The sequence below is a fragment of the Dasypus novemcinctus genome, chromosome 14, assembly GCF_030445035.2.
Source record: "Dasypus novemcinctus isolate mDasNov1 chromosome 14, mDasNov1.1.hap2, whole genome shotgun sequence".
Taxonomy (NCBI): domain Eukaryota; kingdom Metazoa; phylum Chordata; class Mammalia; order Cingulata; family Dasypodidae; genus Dasypus; species Dasypus novemcinctus.
In genome coordinates, this window is record NC_080686.1 from 4,763,013 (window position 1) to 4,780,947 (window position 17,935).

The following is a 17,935-nucleotide window of genomic DNA, read 5'->3' on the forward strand; positions in this document are numbered from 1 at the left end:
AGCAATTATCTTAGGAATATTGGTTTAGATTTGTGACTCTGGTAATTTTACATAATGTATTCAACTATAATTATTTTTCATAATGTACTTTATTATTTGTGCCAAGGTTATTTACAAGAGTTTTCCCCCTTAATTTTCAGTTCATAGATTATTTTCCATGTTTCTCATTATTTTTGGGTTTTATTTCCTTTTGAAAAGGGAATATTGGTTATCCCTTTCAAATATTTAAGATTTTTCTTCATCCTATTGTATAAAACATGTATGGTGGGTCCAAAGCTCTTTTATTAAAGATTTATTTATTTATTTCTCCCCCACCCCATTGTGTTCATGCTCAGTCTGATCTCTGTGTCCATTTGGTGTGTGTTCTTCTGTGTCTACTTGTCTTCTTCTCTTTAGGTGGCACTAGGAATGCGTCCTTGGACCTTCTTGAACGGGAGAGAGGTGCTCATTCCATCTCACCTCCCTGGTCTGCTCTCTCTCTTATTGTCTCTTTATCTTTTTATTATATCATCCTGCTGCATCAGCTCTCCTTTGCAGGTCAGCACTCTGTGTGTGCCAGCATTCCTGCCTGGGCCAGCACTCCTGCATGGGTCAGCTCCTTGTGTGTGCCATTTCTCCACTCAGGCCAGCTCACCATGCAGGCCAGCTTGTCTTCACCAGGAGGCCCCAGGAACTGAATACTGGACCTCCTATATGATAGATGGGAGCCCAACTGCTTGAGCCACATCTGCTTCCCAGTCCATAAGCTCTTAAAAGGTAGGTTTTTTTTTTTTTTCAGGATATGGTACTTTTATATGTGCTTTCTTGAATTGTGGAAATTATTCTAATTTCTTTTGAGAAAGTAGTTAAGATTTTTCTTAATGCAAGAAGTGAGAAAAGCCTATGAGATGACACATAAGTTACATAGGCCTGGGTCCCTCATTCTAAGCCCCATGCCAGCAAACTAAAGTTTAACTAACTTCCTGTCTCTTAATGCACCTATCCCAGAACCTGAAACCTGAGAACAACCAAACATAATTCAACAGATCCCTTTTTCTTCTATAGATAGTTCCTCTAAGTGAAGGCTAAGCCGAATAAGGAAAACTATCCTGTGTCAAGCAATAATATTATTTTCTTTAAGACTACATTGTCCTATTTATAGAAGACTTTTTGCTCTCAGTCTTCTAAACTCCCTTCCATTTTAGGGATTGTATGTTCACTGATTCATGAATTGCTTTAAAAACCTAGGAGCTCCAAAAAAATAACTTTCATTTGGAATTTTTTTGGTTTTTTTTGGGGGGCAGTTTTGGCTAAGATGATCCAAGGTGACTGCTAAGGACTCTAGAGACAAAAAGAAAGAAAAAAATGCCTGCTGAACCCTTTGTGTTGTCTTTCCTCCCCACCATGGCCAAGATTCTTGGAGGAGTCTCCCTCAGATCTGAGGTCCACTATTTTTGTGTTTGAGCTCTTTGATCTCACTAGCTGTCAGTCCAAAGGTTAGTGGGTTAATCTTGTTGATAAGAAAGTTCAAACGTTTAGCCTAAGTCCCTAGACCTTTTGTACAGACCAGTTTCATTTCTGCTACTACTGGTTTCTTTGTACGTGTACAAGGTAAGAAGTGAAATGATAAAAACGGGATTCTCAAGTGTATCTAAAATTTTATTCTCTACCTCTGGAACTCTGGCATATGTTGCCTATGAATTACCTCCTGAAGGCTTCCTTGTTGCTTAAATACGGCATCTCTCTATACCAAACTCAGTATATAAACAAACTACCTTCCCCCCAACATGGAACATGATTCCTGGGGATGAGCCTCCCTGGAGCCAAGGGATTATTACCAAGCACCAACTAGCAATACACCTGGAAAAAGACCTTGACCAAAGGGGGAAATGGTAAACACAAGTTTTTATGGCTAAGAGATTTGAGTCAGGAGGTCATTCCAGATGTTACCCTTATGCACATCTCAGCAGGATCTCACTGACTGCCACAGTAAGTAGTGCCTGAAATAGTGGGGCTCCTGAGGACTCTGGAGATGTCCAGACACTACAGGAAGGGCAGATGGCACAGGAATTTGGCACCCTGATAGTGAGCCTTACTTTGGAATTTATGCTCCCCATTGTGACAGAGCTGGACTCATTTGTGGTTTCACTATACATGGCTTTTCTGCCCCATCTATCTGAAGCTATAAATAGTATCATACTTGATAGGCATATGTCCAAGACACTTAAATCTTTCGTCTGTCCACATGCCAACTGGGCTCTGAACCTCAGCAGAGCTGCAAAACCTACTCTCCAGTTAACTGGCCTCACCCAGGACAACTAACAAGGTGATGGTAATGGACAACAGCCATTCCAAGGAACAGAGTCTACAACTACAAGCAAGCAAGATAGGTCCATCTATCTGTCTCTTGGGATCAAAGTCCCCTTTCAATTAGGTGCAGTCTGGGCATCACTATCCCAAAATCCACAAGATTGTGTAATGAAAAATGGACTAAAATAGATTTACTATTATTCTACTATAAATCTATTATTATTCAAGCAGTGGAAGAACTTTTAGCATTGAAATGGAGGCAGTGGCCATGGAAGGTTCTGTGTGGAAAGAGAAGGAGGAATATGTGTAATATGGGGCATTTTTGGAACAATGGAATTATTCAGAATGATGCTGCAATATAACAGATACAGGCCATTATATATTTTGTGATAACTTACAAAATTGTGCCTGACAGAGTGTAAACTATGCTGTACTCTATAATCCATGGTTAGTGTCAATGCTTCAATATGTGTTCATAAACTATAATAATGTATCACAATAATGTAAGATGTTGTTAACGTGGGATGGTGTGTAGAGGGAAGAGTAGGACTTATGGGGATCCCCTATATTTTTATGTAACATTTATATAATCTAAAGTTTCTTTAAAAATAAAAAATAATTATGGGACTGGAAGCTGTATCAATCTTAAAAAATGTCAAATTCTTACCAAAGACAATCTGGAGTTCCCATGTCCACCTTGGGATATATCCAATTAGACAAAATTACTCATCATTTTAGAAAAGGGGCTCCAAAACTAAACTAAATGGAATGCCTACATTACTTAGTAATCAGAATATACTAAGATAATGCAAGAAAACTGGTTTCATTAAAGGACTCTTTGCAAAAGACAAATGAGAAAGTGTATGTTCAGACGATATCTATGTTTTCTTTATTTCTATGTTTTTGTGTTTGACAAATGGTTTAATTAGCTTTAATTGAAGCTATAAGCTCTCTTTTTGTATCTGTCTATATGTTTGATGTATCAAATTTTCCTACCTCTGAATGGTATTACCAAAGTAACTTATGAATTTCCTTGAAAGAACTTTACTCAAGTTGGCTTAAAGATATTTATATATAAATTAATATACCTATCATTCCAGAAATTAAGGAAAACAAACTTCTAATAGTTCCAGTGAAAATGGAGAATGAGAATACACAGAAATCCAAATTTCTTAAAAAAATTAAATTTCACATTAATTCAGGTAAACCCTAATCAAATAGGACTGACTGAATATTAACTAAATAAAAATAGCTATGTCTTTGGAATTAGCAGTACTACGTAGAATATAAGCATACAATTTTATTATAGTTTGATGTGTTCTTCCTAAATTTACGCAGTGTTCTAATAAAATAATACAGCATTATATCTAGTAGATCCTTAAGTTGATCAAAAAACATAAATTGACTTTTGAAAGATGTTGGGTTGAAGACAGTTTACAAGATCTTTTTGATAACAAATATATAAGGTATGCAGGATGAGTTTTCTTACGGGAATGGAAAATAGCTTTGCCGAAATGTAAAATGACAGGGTTTTACAGAATGATAAAAAGGAATATGTAGGACAATCTGAATAGATATAGAAAGCTGTAGAAGGTTTTCAGAAAAGGGATCTTGTCTGTCATGGTCATGGGTGGTTAAAAATTGATAAATTTATAAGATTTTTAAGTTTTCTTAGACAATCTTCATGCAAAATGAGTATTTGATTTTCTTTCCTTTACAATGACAAAGTATCCTTGGATTATTGGTCTACTCTTAATAATAAAAGCCTTTTCTAAAACATCTGAATAACCTACTTAGAGGGAAAGACTCTGTAGCTTATCAGAAAGAGATCACCTGTGTTTCATGTCCTTTATATAAACATCATTTAACTGTTTTAGAAAATGTCTTCTCCCTTTTGAAATAATTTTTTTTTTACCACCATGCTACTGCCTCTCTTTATTTATAAAGTATTTTAATGTCACTTCCGTTAAGGAACTAAATATTGTTTTACTGTTTCCCATAATCCTATTTATCAAATGTTTAAACCTGACAACTTCTGACTATTTCCTTCCAAAAACTGAACAATAAAGACTATCATCTTGCTCTCAAACTCTCACTGGGATTTTCCAGAGGGCCCTTGGACCCTGGGCTTTTCTCTTTCCCCTTGTGTGGCAGCTTGGCACTGTTTCTGAATTCCAAAAATAGATGTTGGATTATGTTTGTAAACTGGTCTGTACCTGCATATGATTGAATTATGACTGGGGCTTTGGTTGGGTCATGTCAGTGGCATGCTGAGTCCCTGCCCACCAAAGGACTACATGGCAGAGCAGAGGAGTTAGTTGGAGTTTTGATGTTGGGGTTTTCATGCTGGAGTTTTGAGCTGGAGCCCAGGAAGTTAAGCACAGAGTGGAGCACAGAGCTGAGCCCAGAAAGAACTGAGCTCCAGGGAAAAAGACAGAGCTAGTCACTTGATAGTTTACTGCTGGCCTTGTGGAGCAAGCAGGACAGCTGAGCCTGGAAAGAAACAAGCCCTGGGATGAGAGGAACCTAGGAAGCCTGAACTCCCACAGACATCAGCAGCCATTTTGCTCCAGCATGTGGCAGTAGACTTTGGTGACAGAAGTAACTTATCTTTACGGCCTGGTAAATGTAAGCTTCTACCCCAAATAAATACTCTTTATAAAAGCCAATAGACTTCTGGTATTTTGCATCAGCACCCCTTTGGCTGACTAATATACCTTGTAAAAAGATAGGTGACAAACTAGTTAGTTTTATTTGATATGTTATCAGTTGCACAGGAAGTGCTATCAAATTAAAAATGATTTTGTAACTTTCTGTTGGCTAAATTATAGGATAAAATGTTAAAATACATAAACATTTCAGAAATTATATGAAATTCTTAGAGACTTATCAATATACACAGTGGCCAGGAGTTGTACAAGTGCTGAAAAGTCTGATACTAGACAGTAGTTATTGGTCATAATTTCAGTTGTTCTTCGAATAATGCTTTGTATCCTATCACCTGATTGTTCACTTTTGTGAAACAGCAATAAGTTAACCATGAATATTTTAAGTTTCTGTCATCTACAGGTAGTTTTTATTCTGATGCTTCCCTGAAAACTCTTGCAATCAGCTACAGATCAGTGTGCTTCATCTTCAACATAAAGGGCTGTTTCAGAGACCTATGGGAAGAACTATGCCAAGTTATCTGAGGCACCAGCTTCTAATGACATTCCTTAAATAACTTTGAGAGCATACCACTGTACCGTCAAGATCTCCAGAATTTTAATGAAGAATCTGATTTGTTCTTGAGATTTATAACCGAAGATCTAATGAAACACAGCTTAATTACTTAGAGCTAAATGAACTGATAAAGAGTGATCATAGTTTTCTTTGGATTATTGCTATTTTATTGTTCTATTTTCTAGATACAAGTGACACTTACTGAATTAAGATATCTATAATTCATAAAACATTCATCTTTATCTCCTTGCCTGACCTCTCCAGAGTCTGAAAACTCTTACTGAATATTCTTAAATTTACAGTTTTATAATTATTTTCATAGATTCAATCAGGATCTATTCTCCTTGTTAACAGGAAATAATTGGAGTAAATGGTTATATAACCCAGTATTAGGGATGTTAATTCAATAACACAGAGGAAACTCCAAATCTATTACATATTACAGCCTCCACCTTGATGCACTTGCCTGTTCTTACCCAAATAGTGTTAAAGATGCAGCAGAAACTACCAAATTAAGTATAGCCTCAGTGAACTTAAATCTGAGCAGGCTTAATATTTTTCCTCCAGAAAATTGACTTCTTACATAAGTATGTCCTTCTATGTTACCTCTTAACCTTTACCTAAAATGCTGCAATGTTACTGACACTGCTACTCTGCTACCTTTATCCAATGAGGGGATTCACCATGATTGTCAACTGATAACTTCAGAATTAATGACCCCATACATGTTCTTATGATCTACCCAGATGCCACTGCTTATTAATGCTTCTTATGCTAGCATTGCTAATGGTACATTCCAAACAGGCTATACCACTTACTGATTGAATAAGGTAGCCATCCACAATTTTCTTCCACAAAAAAAGGATGAACTCTGTGCTCTTACCCAACCCTGCTTTATATCAGAAGGACCTTGTGCTAATATCATTAGCAGGGGTTCTTTTATTCATGGACGCTTTGCCAGTCAGGTGAAAACCACAGACCCCTTCTCAGAAGGTGATGGCAGATAGTTTAATAGACAATCAACATTGTCATGTCTTTAAATTAAAATTTTCAATTCAAGCTCAAAAACCCTCTGAAATCTTTCCCCTGGTTTAAGAACCCTTGAGCTTCAGCATGCCATGGAAGCCAAGAGGGCTCCTCATTTCTTGTAAGCCAGGTGAAAATTGTGGACTAGTAAATTATCTCCTTTCTACCAATATACTCCCATCTACAGTTGTCATCATTAAAATAAAAGCTTACACAAAAAGGACTGAGACTGAATATTTTTTAAGAGGCACTTGCATATTTTCATGCAAAAAGAGCCACTAGTAAGACAGCTATACTATAAACTTAAATTAATACTGTCTAAATTAACTAAAGAACCTAGCCTTTTCTGGCCCAAAATTTTACCTGTGGGACTCTGTTTATTCATAGCATTCCTTTCAGGAAACTTAAATTCTCCCCCATATGAAATTGTTCCTAGCAGACTTATCACTGAGAATAAATTGAGATCTGATCACTTATTGTCACACCATGACATGACCCAGTTTACAAATCCTTAATGCATTATGCCAAAGATTATCTTCCACAAGTAAAGGATATCTTTCCTGTCCTACATGACAGATACTCCATTAATCATAATCTGTCACCAAGATAATGGGTCTACTGGAAATGACACATACAAAAGACAGCCCCAGATCCTCATTAATAGGACTCCTGCCAAGTACTCCTAACTTCTGGTAATACAACGTAATTACAGGGTGTGGAGCCATGCATCCACATTACTCAACTAAGAAAAAAAAATTCCATCAGATTCCTGGGCTAATTATGGAGATTTGAAAATCAAATTAGCCAGGAAGGGAATTAGAAAATGTCACAAAATAGACTACTTATCCCCAAGGTGACAAATAAGTCCTAACATAAACAAGTTTTCACACAGACCCTACCTCACTAATACTTATAATGCATAAAATCTTTTTATTTCCCTATGCTTTATCCTTGCACTGGCCTGGAAAGACAATGCCATTGTCAGCTTCTCCAAGGACATTTCAAAGGAAGGTGGCCTTACAGACTATCGGAATTGTCACCATAAATCCTGATCTATAAACATTGCAAGGGACATTATTTTACCCAAATCAAATTTGTTATTGCAAATGCTTCAGTATCTTTGGATCAGGCAGCACCATTTGCTTCATATCAAATATGAATAGTAGATCCAAGGTCTTCTTTACTCTGCTTTAAGCTTTCTTGGATCTGTAACCTTGTAACAAAAAATTAAGAATTAATAAAAGTTTATGATTACTGACTCATTATACAGATGCTTTCCTTTTTATTTTATCTGTATATTATAGAATAGTCCAAAGATAATACCTGAAATACCTGAAAATGGATAGGTCAACCTCACCTTTCTTTATGGTTGCTGCAAACTAGACTCACCCTTGTGTATTCTTACTATTATGATTGTTATTCCAGTCTGACTTTACACTGTTTATAATTATTTCAAAATTATTCTCACCCCTGTGTATACTTACTATTGTGGAGTTTACTCTAGACTAAACTTACATTTGTTCATTGTTATTTGAAAACGAGCTTGTGTATATTTACTATTGTGATTGTAACCTCTGTATCTTCCCATTTGTATCCATAAAAACCCTGAACTCCTCACACAACCAAAGAGGCAAATTTTTGGGCCATTGCTATCTTTACTATCCTTAGCAGATAACTTTTCTCACTTGAAACCACAATACCTCAGGAATTTATCTTTAAAGTGTATTGGAAGGAAAGAATCTGCTTTTGCTCAGTATCAACCACACTATATAAAACTGGTTGAAAGAAGTATAAAGATAACATGGAAGAGGTTGGAAAACTTTCTATAATAGTTCACATGCCTCCACAAACTACAAGTTATCTTAACAATGCATGCCAACTTTCAGGTTTAAGGTACTGGATCTGCAAAAGATTCACAACACAAATAAATTTTGGTCACCTCTTCATTTGTACTCTTAATACCACAGACTCTTGAATACTACAGAAAAATAATAGTATTCCTAGTAATGAATTAATAAACAATATCACCTTGACTGTAATTATATGATTCTATCAGGCAATATTTTTATTGTGGAAATGTTATTAGATATTTGTCTGGGCAGTAAATTACCTTAATAACTAATAAATGTCTGGGCAATGTGTATTTGGTCTCATCACTGTCCCTTTGGAATCTGTAATAAATCTGAAACTTTTCACGGGACTACTCCCCTCAATCTACAGTCTCAGGGAAAACAGGATTTACTCAGGGAGTTAATGACTCTGGATTTGCCTCTTTTGGCAGATTGCTGATACCTTGCCTTGGGGTTAACATGAATGAAAACAGGATTAGATATTTATCAATCACAATAGGATAAATTACTGAATTTACTGCTAGAGCTAAAGCTGCACAGCAAGTTATTAGATTTATTAGTTAAACTTGATTTGGACAATAGCATTGCTAAACTTGTTACTTATTAGCTGAAACAAGGAGGCATTTTTGCAATTGCCAACACCACCTGTTTTATTGGGTACACACTTCCTGGGGAAGTTGAGACACAATTGCATGAAATAATTAAATAGATCACATGGTTTAAAAAGGTAAGGCCTTCCTCAAGGCCCTGATTTGATCATGTTGATTTCAGTTGGGTCAAATCATGGGTTCTGAGCTTAGGAGTATACCATTATGCAGGCAGTTGGGCCTTTTGTCATTCTAGTACTCATTATAGTCTCCCTGGTAAACTCTTTTCTCTCAAGGGTTTTGAATGTGTGTCCCTAGGCACTTGTGAGTTTTTTATGTCCGGGGTCATTTGCCCAGCAAATGATTTCTTTATGTCTGGCATGACATAAAAATGATGATCATGGAAAAACAGGCATCATGACAATCTATGAGCCCAACATGAAAATAACCTGCAAGTACTACTCCAAGACTTTAGGCAGTAACTGAAAATGGGCTCAACCCTAACATTTTGATCACTACTCTCAATGGCTGAGAGCCAGATCAAACTGGGGAGAAATTGGTAAATAAATTAAGTAGGCCCTAGATGGAGCCCTTCATGCTAAGCCCTACATCAGCAAACTGAAGCTTAATTTAGTTTCTAGCTCTTCTAAGTTCTTCTTTCACCAGAACCTGAAACATAACAACCTGCCATAACTTGACAGGTTATTTCCTCTCCTTTTCCAGGAATCTTGATCTGTTCTGTTTCTTTTTGTGCACATATTTGTCCCCAGCTCCCATGATTTGCTTTAATTATCTCCGTCACTCAGAGCCCCATTTTCCTTACACTTTTCATTTCTGGGATTCTCCTGTCTAGCAGCAGTTCAGTTCAACCCTCCCCCTCCATTTTTCTCTGTGAGGCTTTTCTGCCAAAAGTTTCTTCCCTACTAGGTTATCCTGACTCTGAGAGTCAGGGAGGGTCATTCCAAAATGGTGAGATCCCCTCAGAAAAGTTAACTCTGCATTTAATAAATTCCATCAACAGTAACTGAATTGAGGGGGTGCGCCGCTCATCCATACTCATTCTGCAGTGATTTTACTCCCCACCCCCTAAAACTGGGCCTTTTGTTTTCAGCATTCTTTTGCAGCTTGTTTTCAGCACCGGGTCTGTGTGGGCTTCTGTCTCTGTACCTGGATATCCATACATGGAGTTCTGACTCACTGCTTTGAGTTCCTCTAAAATCTGTTTCCCCAGTGAGAGGGAACCAGGCTGCTTGCTGCCTCTGGAGAACTCCCAAGTTTTGCCAGGGCCAATTGACAGGGAAGGGAAGAGGACCGGTAGGTCCTGGATGGAAGTTTCCTACCTGATAGCTTTCTCTTTCTTCGGTTCAGCATTTGTGGCGTCCTTCTCCAGTCTACCATTCCCCAGAGTGTCAGCGGAGGCTATTTCAGGGTATGACTTCCGTCGCCGTGTTGATGACGTCACGCCCACCGTTTTTGTTGCCTTTTTTTTTTTTAAAGAGGTACCGGAGATTGAACCTTGGACCACCTAAGCTGCAAGTAGGAGTTCAACCACTCCAACTACATCAACTCCCTCACTGATTTTCTTTTTCTAACTTCATCTCAACTTCAAAAAATAAAATAGACAAAAGGCAGCTTAACAATTTATCGAAGTGTCAATCTAAACAATTGTGTTCAGTTACCTTATATAATTCTAAAACAACCTCACTTGTTTCTCCAGTATTAAGAAAGATACATAAATGACTCCCCCGGCTCCCGCGGGCTCCTGCTGGGCGTGCAGGGCTGGAGCGGCGACGAGGCGAGTGCGAGGAGGATGGACGCGTAGGCGCTGCCACAACGGCCGTGGCTCCTCCTCTTCCAGCCGCCGCCGCCGCGGCTTCTTGGGCTGAGTCCTCCCGCAGCCCCGGCGGCGCCGGGAGCCTTCCCTCGGCCTGGCCCCGTCCCCTGTCGCCCCTTGGCTGTGCCCGGCGTCTCCTCCCGCCGCGGAGATGGCGACGCGCTCCTGCCGGGAGAAGCCTCAGCAGGGGAACCACCAGCACCAGCTCCTTCTGTCCACGCTGCTGAGGGAGGGCGAGGACCGTGAAGACTGCGAGGCCTAAGGGACCGCTGCTGTCGCCGCCCTCGGCCTCCCTCCATCCTGACCAGGCTGGGGCGGGCAGGACACAGCCCCCTGCGTCCGCTGGGGCGGCGAGGGGCGGGAAAGTTACCGGCTGCAGGAAGCTTCTGCCGAGGGCATCGACAACAGCGATACGTTTGGCCTCGCGGGAAGCGCAGTGCTTGTTGGATTGATGGTTACGGAAGATTTCCTCCCATTGAATAGTCTGCATTTCACATTCTTAAAAAATTGTTGGAAACAAAAAAGTGATTTATTTTGAGAAAGCCCTAAGTTCAATTTATTTATTTTTTATTTCTTTCCTTGTGTTTTGGGTGTAAGGGCCAAGAAACCACCACCTACCTTAAGATCTTAAAGTTGTTTCCCTACGTTTTCTACTAGGAGTTTTTGGTTCTAGATTTTTGATATGGGTTCTTGACCTATTTTGAGTTAATTTTAGCTAATGAGGTGTAAGATAGGGATCCTTTGCTTTCAGATATGGGTATCCAGTTTTCCCAGTACCATTTGTTGAATAGGCTGTTCTAACTCAGCTGGGTTGGTTTCACAGCCTTGTCAAATGTCACTGGACCATAGATTTGATTTGATTTTGAACCCCTGATTCAATCTCATCAATCAATCTATCTTTATACCAGTACATGCTGTTTATTACCACTTTGGGTAAATAATATGCTTTAAAGTCAGGAAATGAAAATCCTTCAACTTCGTTCTTTTTAAAGATGGTTTTGGCTATTCAGGGGTCCGTGTGCTTCAAGATAAATTTGATAACTGTCTTTTCCAATTTTACAAAGAAGACTGTTTGAATTTGTAACAGGATGGCATTAAATCTACAGATCAGTTTGGGTAAGATAGACATCTTAGTGATAATAAAAGTGATATTTAGTGTCCCAACACATGAACTCACAATGTCCTTCATTTTATTGAGGTCTTTCTTTGTTTCTTTTAACAATGTTTTGTAGTTCTCTGAATAGGGGTCTGTATGTCCTTGGTTGGTTATTCCTAAATATTTGATTATTTTAGTTAATATTGTAAATGGAATTTTTTTCCCCTGACTTCCTCCTCAGTTTGCTCATTAATGCTGTATAGAAACTCTATTGATTTTTTGCATATTAATCTTGTATTTTGCCACTTTGCTGAAATTATCTATTAGTTCTAATAGTTTTTTAGGATTTCCTAAGAAAGGATCATAATCTCAGAGAATAGTGAAAGTTTTACTTCTTCCTTTTCTATTTCGGTGCCTTTTATATCTTTTAGTTGCCTAATTGCTCTATCTAGAACATCCAGCATAATATTCTATAACAGCAGAAATAGTGGACATCCTTGTTTTTTTGTGGATCTCTTTGGGAAAAATGGTCTTTCACCATTCAGTACAGTGTTAGTCATGGGTTTTTCATAGGTGACCTTTATCACATTGAGAAAATTTTCTTCTATTGCTATGTTTCAGAGAGTTTTTTTTCAAAAGGTATATATTTTGTCAAATGCCTTTTCTTGATCATTTGAGATAATGAAGTGATTTTTTTCTTCAATTTATTAATGTGGTATATTACACTGATTGATTTTCTTATGTTAAACCATCCTTGCATAGCTGTTATTAAACCCATATGATCAGGGAGTGAATATTGCTCAAGTAGTTAAACACCTGCTTCCCACATGTGAGGTCTTATTGTTCCCTTCCTGGTGCTACCTAAAAACAAAAACAAACAATAAACAAACAAAGAAAAAAACTAACTCAGGGTAGCCAATGTGTCTCAGTTCTTGAGCATTGACTTCCCACATATGAGGTCCTAGTTTCAGTCCCTGGCATCAGTTCCTCAAAATGAAAAACATATGATCATGGTGTATAATTTTAATATGCTTTTGAATTTGGCTAGGCAGTATCTTATTGAAAGTTTTTACATCTATATTCATTAGAGATATTTGTCTATAATTTTTTTTCCATAATATTTCTATTTGGCTTTAGTATTAAGGTGATGGCTTCAGAGACAAAATTGTGTTGCATTGCTTCCTTTTCAATTTTTTTGGAAGAGATTGAGCAAGATCAGTATTAGATCATGTTTGAATGATTGGTAAAATTCACTGTGAAGCCATCTGGTCTTGGGCCTTTCATTTTGGGGAGATTCTTGATGACTGTTTCATTTTTTAAAATTGTGGTTGGCTTGTTAAGGTCTTTGATTTTTTCTAGGGTCAGTGTGGGCTATTGATGGGTTCTACAATTCATGCATTTCAAGAATAGTCAGTTTTGTTGGCATGTTGTTAATAATATCTCTTGATATTTTAATTTCTGCTGGGTCAGTGTTAGTGTCCCTTATCTCATTTCTGATTTTATTTATTTGCATCTTCTCTCTTTCTCAGTGCTTAAACTAGCTAAGGATTTTTCAATTTTGTTAATCTTCTCAAAGAACCAAATTTTGGTTCTGTTGATTCTTTTTTTCTATTTTTAATATCTATTTTTATTTATCCCTGCTTTAATCTTTATTGGTTCTTTTCTTTGGCTTGCTTTTTGGGATGGTTTGCAGCTTTTTCTCTAGTTCCTCCAGATATGCTTTAGGGCTTTGATTTTAACTCTTCTTTTTAAAAGTAAACACTGAAGGCAAAAAACTGCTATGATTTTTTAGTAGGGACAGGTAATTGAACCAAGAACCTCATACATTGGAAGGAGATGCTCAACTGCTACATCTGTTCTGTGGCCGTAAGTTTTTATGTGTTGTGTCTTTGTTTTCATTCATCTTGAGATATTTGCTGATTTTCCTTGCAATTTTGTCTTTGAAAAACTGATTATTTAAGAGTGTATTGTTTAATCTACATACACTTATGAGTTTTCCCTTTTCTACCTGTTATTAATTTCCTACTTAGTACCATTATAATCAGAGTGCTTTTTTAAATTTCAATATTTTAAAATTTATTGAGATCTGACTTATATCCACACAGAAGTTCTACCCTAGAGAAGAGTCAATGAGAACTTGAGAGAAGAATGTTTGTGATGTTGTTTTGGGGTGTAATGTTCTATAAATGTATGTCTGGTATACTTCATTTATCATCTTATTCAAACTCAGTTTCCTTATTTATCCTCTGATCAGATGGTCTATCCAATGCTGAGAATAGTGTGTTGGATCTCCAACATTTATTGTAGAGACATCAATTTCTCCCTCCAGTTGTGCCAGTGTTTGCCTCTTTTATTTTGATTCACCTAAGTTAGATGCATAAATATTTTTTATTTTTATTTCCTCTTGGTGAATTGTTCCATTCGTTAACATATAGTGATCTTCTTCATCCATTATAACAGTTTTGCATTTAAAATCTATTTTGTCTGATATTAGTATCACTACTTAAGATCTTTTTAAATTCCTATTTGCATGGAATCACTTTTTCCAGTGTTTCCCTTCCAGCCTGATTATGTCATTGCATCTAATGTGACTCTCATACACCCAGGAAAATGACATTGAGGTAGGTAGATGGGGCTTGACTCTCACATAAAGGCAGAGAAAGGGTGAGGACCTGTCCAAGGGATTTGCTTTGGATGTATGTAGAACTGGAAGTGCTCTGAATCATCCAGGAGGGAACTGGACAGATAAAGAAGTCCAAGGAAAACTTAAGTAGCTCACCCCTGTCGCTGGAAAGAGCATGTGTGCCCCTCCCTCAGAGCAAGTGGCCTTGGTGAAGCCCCTGGCTCAATCCTGCCAACAGAGTGAGGGAGCGTTCCCTGGGAGGAAAAGGGGACTGACAGGACGGTGGTTTCTTTGCCTTGAATTTGGCCAGCTGAGCTTCCTCTGAGATCTGGAAGGACCCCAACCTGATAGGGAGAGGCCATCCAGGGAGAGAGAGAAACTAGATTAGAGAGAGGAAGTAAAGTAGAGAGGGGCAGAGATCTAAACAACAAACTGTTAGAGGTCTATCCCACCTGAGGGAAAGGAGGTAAATAGAGACAGATAAACTTTTTGAAACTTAGTTAACCTATGGAGCCAGTTTATTTCTGTGGAGGATTTCCTTCCTTGCATATATGAGGCCATTGGTTTGATTCCCAGGTGTACTTAGAGAGTGATTCACCATGTTATCAGGTAACCAGCTGAAATCTTATAACATTTTTATTTTGTTTTGTTTTAGGTTTTCTTGGATCTGTTATTTTTTGTTTTCTAAGGTTTCCTTTTAATTCTCCCCTTATTTTACACACTATAGGTGATACATCACCTATAGATGGCAGGCTGCAGGATGATTGATGGATGGACACTGGCAGCCTTAGAAGCTCCTTAGGGTCCCAAGAGGGAAGGCTGGTTTCCCTGGGTTGTGTGTGTGTGTGTCCTGCTTATTGTGTTTCATATTATTTTGTTTCCTTTTTTCTTTTACTTATTTTTTCCTATCTACTTGGTTTCTCCTCTCTCCTTCATTTCTCTATCTTCTGTTTTTGTTGTTCTTTCATTTCACCTTTTTATTTGACCTTCATTTTTAAAAATTTCTCAGTCTTTTTTTTGTCTTTATTTATTTTTTTAATATTACATTAAAAAAATATGAGGTCCTCATATACCCCCCACCCCACCCCACTCCTCCCCCCATAACAACAATCTCCTCCATCATCATGAGACATTCATTGCATTTGGTGAATACATCTCTGAGCATGTCTGCACCTCATGGTCAATGGTCCACCATCATAGCCCACACTCTCCCACAGTCCACCCAATGGGCCATGGGAGGACATACAATGTCCAGTAACTGTCCCTGCAGCACCACCTAGGACAACTCCAAGTCCTGAGAACACCCCCACATCTCATCTGTTCCTCCCAATCCCTACCTCCAGCAGCTACCATGGCCACTTTCTCCACACCAATGCCACATTTTCTTCGATTACTAATCACAGTAGTTCATGAATAGATTATCAGTAAGTCCACTCTAATCCATACTCTATTCCTCCATCCTGTGGACCTTGGAATGCTTGCAACTCCTACCCTCTGGTTTATTGAACTTACCCCAGCCAGCTAACATGGAGTTGAAGAAGGTCAACCACCACACCAGGGAGCGAAGAGTGCCTACAACTGAAAGCAGGAGAATTGCATCCAGCATCCATGTGGAATCTAAGCCCCCTCTTTCTTTTTTTTTTCCTCTCTTTTCACCATTCCAGACTTTTCATTCATTCTATGTATTTTTCTCTATTTTGTTTCTTGTTTCATTATTTCTATTCCACTTTTTTATTTTTATTCCTTTGTACTTACGATTTTTCACTCATGTTTTTTATTTTCCTTGTCTTATATGGTTCCTCTTCTACCTTTGTTTTTGTTATTATTATTTTTTCTCTTCTTTATCTCTTCCCTTTCCTCTGGTACTAGGAACAGCAACAACAGCTGTTTCAAGGGAACAGCAACAACAGCAAGGAAATAAAACAAGAGGAACCAAGTATCTAAGAGAAACCTAGCCCCCCTCCACACACAAACAACAAAATGAAACCCTAGAGTAGAAAAAGAAGCTAACCAACCAAACAAGTCCGTCAAGATAAACTTATGCCTAGAAACCAACAAAAGATTATAAGCCATACTAAGAAACAGGAAGACATGGGCCAGTCTAATGAACAAACTAAAAACCTGGAGGAGATGCAGAATGTGGAACAAATAATCAGAGATGTTAGACCAAATTATCAGAGATATTCAAACAAATATCATGAATCAACTTAACGAAGTGAAGAAAGAGATTAAATATATTAAGAGGTCATTGGGGAAACATACCGAAGAAATTGTAAACATACATAAAAAGATATGATGGTGATTAATGGCACAATGTAAGAAATAAAAAATACACTGGAAGCGTGTAACAGCAGATTTCAAAAGGCAGAGGAAATAATCAGATGTGAAATACAGTACATCTGAAACCAGATAGACAGTGGGACAGATAGATTAAAAGATAGAAAAGAATCTGAGAGGGACTTAGGGGTGAGAGTGACAACACAACGAACAAGCATATACATTATAAGCATCCCAGAGGAAGAAGAAAAGGGAGAAGAGGTAGAAGGAGTGTAGGAAGAAATGACTAAAATTTCTCAACTCTTCTGAGGGACATGGTTATCCAAGTTCAGGAAGTGCAGTAGACAGCAATCAGTAAAATTCTTAAAAGGCCTACCCCAAGACATATACTTATCAAATTGTCCAATGCTCAAGACAAAGAGACAATACTAAAAGCAGTAAGAGAAAAGATATCTAGCATATCAAAGGGAAGCTTTATAAATTAGGAGCTTCTTTCTCTTCTGAATCCATAGGTCAAGAAGGCAGTGGTATGACATATTTAAGGTGCTAAAGGAAAAAAAACTGTCAGCCAATAATTCTGTATCCAGCAAAGCTGGCATTCTAAAATGAGGTAGATTTCAAAATATTCACAGATAAACAAAAATTAAGAGCATTGTCAATAGGAAACCTGCCCTTCAAGAAATACTGAGGGGAGTTCTGTAGGTTGAAAGGGAAAAACACAGGAAAGAGATGATTAGAGGAGAGTGTAAGAAAGAAAACTGTTGATAAAAAAATAGAGAAAAAGAGAAATAAAAACAATATATGGCATTAATAAATCTAAAAATATGGCTAATGTAAGTAGTAGCATTGAACATTAATGTATTAAACTCTCCAATCAAGAGACACAAAGACGGAACTGATAAGAAAATATGACCCATCTATATGCTATCTTCAAGAAACTCACCATAGACCCAAGAATGCAAGGAAGCTGAATGTGAATGGTTGAAAAATAATTTTACATGCAAACAATAACCAAAAAAAGAGCAGAGTAGCTATACTAATATCAGACAAAATAGACTTTAAAAGCAAAACTATTGTAAGAGAAAAGAAGGACACTCTATATTAATAAAAGGGGTAATCTATCAATATGAA

General features: G+C 37.7%; 1 protein-coding gene across 5 annotated transcripts in view; it reads right to left on the bottom strand.

Moving 5' to 3' along the window:
* The window catches only part of LOC101415069 (zinc finger protein 596-like), a 73,681-nt gene extending 63,238 nt beyond the window's left edge, over positions 1–10,443 (bottom strand). For 2 of the 5 annotated variants that reach the window (XM_058275472.2, XM_058275468.2), the window contains exons 1-2: positions 10,315–10,436; positions 7,621–7,750 (exon numbers count right to left, since the gene is read on the bottom strand). The gene's annotated coding sequence lies outside the window, so the exon portion shown is untranslated. Of the gene's footprint in view, positions 1–7,620; positions 7,751–10,314 lie in introns of all 5 variants that reach the window. The other 3 variants (XM_058275469.2, XM_058275473.2, XM_058275470.2) reach the window with 2 other exon arrangements.
* Between the last annotated feature and the right edge of the window lie 7,492 nt (positions 10,444–17,935).